General features: G+C 50.0%; 1 pseudogene; it reads left to right on the top strand.

Moving 5' to 3' along the window:
* Window positions 1-6: 6 nt before the first annotated feature.
* Window positions 7-4258, top strand: part of LOC102380619 — a 9142-nt pseudogene continuing 4890 nt past the window's right edge.

The raw sequence follows: 4258 nt of genomic DNA, 5'->3' as shown, positions 1-4258 counted from the left end.
TCCTCATGAACTTTTGGCTGGAGGTTTAAATCCCCTTCCTCCCCACTGCCCTGTCAGTGATCAGGCCTCCCTCACATTTCAGACTCAGATCTCCTCCTTCATTTGCTCCAGCCGCCTTCACCTGTGCCTTCCTCATTCTTGTGGCTCCTGGTTCTTCCACATGCAGCAGTTTGTTGGCAACACGATCTCCCTTTGCCTTCTCAGCACGTTCACACCATCTCCAGGTCATTGTATACGAATGCACTAAGAGCTGTTCCCTGGGGGAGTATTCTGACTTCCTCCCTGTCTGGCCTAGCGAGTCCTCTCCAGACACATGTAACAATCCTAGCATGCTCCGTTCTGTGATAACTAAGTCCCTTTTCTCCTGTCGTTATGAACCAGCAGAAGTTAGCATTTCTTCACCTGCTCCTCTAGTGACGTGTACACGAGATGTAACCCAGGTTTGTGTGCCAAAGGTCCCTGGAAGCTCCTGTCCACATCCCACCCTAACATCCGTAGACAGGAGACTCTGGCTTTGTTGTATTTTTTTGTTCATCTTGTGCTCTCCAGCTCCTCTGCCACTCTCAGAAGCTTTCTTGTGCTCTTCCTAAAATCCCTCTGCTGATCGGATGCCCATCATTGTGATGACAAGAAGTGGGCTAGCTGCAGGACCTAGTGAGAACCAGTTTTCATTCCCAGAGGATGTCTAATGCAGGGGCTTGTACTGGCTTGTGCGCGGGGTTGAGGTACTGAGCTTTTACTAGGTCAGTTTGCTTTTCCGATGCTTTCTATCCCCTGCCTTTGCCCAGAGGATTTCCTGTGGGAAGTGCTTCTGTGTTTTGTCCTGCTCGGCAAAGACCATCTCGACCATTTCTATATTATGGCCTTTCACATGCTGTGAAATGTCTCTTTCGGCCTTCTTTTGTCCATATCCACGACTCCCAGGAACTTGGTGTTCAACCCTGCAGTACTTGCCAACCTGTGCCCTCCTCACCCCTCCTGGGACGATCCTCCCAATCAATGGCATGATTGCTGAGTTGCAGCTACACTTATTATGAAATCATCCATTCCTTTCCCTGGTGATGATGATTTACATTCTCCCAGAAAAAGTCTCAGTGTCAGTCCCTTATCATGTATGCTTTTCACTGCCACATGTCCCTTCGCTCAGCTTATTTTCACTTTTCCTGGAATTTCACTAATAAGATGAATGTTATCCAACCATACGTGTGTCCAATACCTCATCTTTTAGGTACCTTGAAAACAGTGAAAGCTTTGTTTTTGCTCCCCAGTACATCATAGATTTCACAGAGGTTAGGGTTGGAAGAAATCATGGAATCCGACCCCCTGCCCTCCATATGTCCCTTCGCTCAGCTCATTTTCACTTTTCCTGGAATTTCACTGATAAGATGAATGTTATCCAACCATATGTGTGTCCAATACCTCATCTTTTTGGTACCTTGAAAACAGTGAAAGCTTTGTTTTTGCTCCCCAGTACATCATACATTTCATAGAGGTTAGGGTTGGAAGAAATCTCAGGAAATCAGCGAGTCTGACAGCCAGGTGCTTGTCCAGTTTCCTCTGGACCTCCAAGGTAGGGGAGACCCCCAACTCCCTTGAAGCCCATTCCAGATTCTGGCAGCCCTTACCGTAAAAAGTTCTTCCTGACGTCTAACTTAGCTGCTGCCTGTCAGTTTGTGGCTGTTGTTTTTTCGTTACTCCAAGGGTCTCCACGCCCTCATCCAAGTCACTGATGAAGATATTGAACAGCACTGGCCCAAGGACTGAGCCTTGGGGGACTGCACTGCCCACACCTTTCCAGGTCAATACCGACCCGTCCCCCACCGATCTCTGGGTGCGTCCCACAAGCCAATTTGCCACCCACCTGACCATGTAATTGTCTACGTCACAGCTGCTTGGTTTACGTATGAGAATGGGATGAGACACCGTAGTTGAAGGCCTTTTTAAAATCCACGTAAATGATATCTACCTCGCCTGCTGCATGTAATCATTTTGTGACACAGCTGTAAAAAGAAACAGGGTCAGTCAGGCAGGATCCACCTGCTATGAATCCGTGCTGGTTACCCTTCAGCATTATTTTTTCTGCTGGGCTCTCACAAATATGATCCTTAATAATTTTTTCACATTTTTTCCCAAAACTGATAGAGGTGAGAGTAACCAGCCTATAGTTACCCGGGTCTTTCTTCCTCCCAGTCTTTAAAATAAGGACCATATTGGCCCTTTTGCAGTCCTCTGGGACCTATTGTGAGCACCACAAGTGCCCAGACAGTTGTGCCAGCAGTTCAGCTGTGAGACAGGCCAATTCCTTCAGCACACTTGAAGGAAGATCCTCTGGGCCTGCTGACTTAAACATGTCCAGCCCCTCCCCTCACTAGGTTGGCGCTAAGTGTTGGTGAGCTGGTGTCCCTCCTGTTCCTCTCATGCATCTCCTCACCTGTCCCTGGTGACTCTGTCAGTTTAATGCCCTTTCTAAATTGGGAGTAGTTGGTGCTTTGTTTTCCTATGAGCATTCCTCATCCACCTGGGTGACAAGGACTGTTATCTCTTGAAGGCTTGTCCCTGCAGTGCCTTCTTTCATCGTAAATGCCCATCCTCCCTTGTCCATCAAGGCCCTAGTAGACACCTTGAATTCATTGGATCCATTGCCCAAATCCTGGCTGGATTCTGCATCCTGTACCCAGTCACAAATTCTCTTTAACTATTGCCCAAACAGGATACCAAGGTCCCACACCTGACTTAATCAGCAGCATCCAGCGAGGGCAGTTGGAGCTCTGGGTCTGTGATGATGAGGAGATTGGGGAAGTCTCAAGATCAGAGGGCCTTCTGCCAGGTGAGTTGTGGCTGTCCCCCACACCTGACTCTGCCGTCAGTAAAGCTACATAGGCAGTGCCAGCAGGACCTGGAAATCACAGGCCTGCCCTGTGCTGCTATTGCAGGGTGCTGACTGTGGATCCGGGGGCACATGCGCTGCCTGCCCACACCTTCCCAGGGGGTATGCAGCAGCAGGAGCCCCCAAAATCTCTTACTGGTGCACCCCTAAGGAGCATTGGTGTGAGGGTATTGGGTTTCTGGGGGCCTGTGGGTGTTTGTGTGCATGTGTGTATATGGGATGTCGGTAGAACGTGGGGGTATGTGTGGTGTGTGCGGGTGGGTATGGGTGGTTTGTGGGGATGTGTAGGTGAGCTTGGGGTTTGTGGGGATTTGGGGTGTGTGTGCTGTGTGCATGTAGCAGTGAATAGGGCTTCCCCCAGAGGCTTGTAGGTGTGAGTGTTAGGGCATGTAGGGGAGGGTATGGGTAGGTGTGGGCTTTGTTTTGGTGTATGATTGTTTGGTGGATGGTATGGTTATGGGGTTTACGTGGGAGGGTTTAAGGGTATGTGGGGTGTGCATGGGAGTGCCTTGCATGAACCCAACTGAGCCAGTCAGCCCCTGTGCCCACCCCACAACAACCCAGAGCCCACATGCCCTGCGATGCCTCTCCGCCACTGCTAACAGCGCATAGCCCCAGCATGGCCTGCACAAGATCCACCCAAGCTTGATGCACTGGTCCTGTCCTGCAGGGAGCAGACCAGGAAAGCCAAGGCTGGGACTGAACTCCAACTAGCTTTGAGCATCAAGGACAATAAAAAGTCCTTTTTCAGATATGTGGGGAGCCGGAGGAAAAGCAGACACCTGACGCCCAGGAAAAAGCCGACCTATTAAATGGGTACTTTGTGTCGGTCTTTCATCAGTCCCATGGGACGCCCATGCCCGCTACAGGACGGAAGTCTGGGTGAGGGTGATCCCCTGCCCTCCATTAATGCTGACCTCATGAAGGACCATCTTGAGAGGCTCGATACTTTCAAGTCAGCTGGTCCTGACAATCTACACCCCAGGGTACTCAAGGAGCTGGCGAGCATCATAGCCCAGCCTGTAGCACGGATCTTCGAAAACTTTCGCGCTCTGGTGTAGTGCCCGAAGACTGGAAGAAGGCCAATGTGGTGCCTATCTTCAAGAAAGGGAGGAAAGTGGATCCGGCTGACTATAGGCCCATTAGCCTGACTTCTATCCCGGGGAAGATCTTAGAAAAGTTTATTAAAGAGGCCATCCTTAATGGACTGGCCGACGCCAACATCTTAAGGGATAGCCAGCACGGGTTTGTTGTGGGTAGGTCCTGCTTGACCAATCTCATTTCCTTCTATGACCAGGTGACCTATCACCTGGACAAGGGAGAAGAGATTGATGTCATATATCTTGACTTCAAAAAAGCCTTCGATCTGGT

Source organism: Alligator sinensis, unplaced genomic scaffold, assembly GCF_000455745.1.
Source record: "Alligator sinensis unplaced genomic scaffold, ASM45574v1 scaffold1514_1, whole genome shotgun sequence".
Classification (NCBI taxonomy): Eukaryota; Metazoa; Chordata; order Crocodylia; family Alligatoridae; genus Alligator; species Alligator sinensis.
Note: the sequence above shows the minus strand (reverse complement) of the source record. Positions and strands in the feature narration are given on the sequence as shown.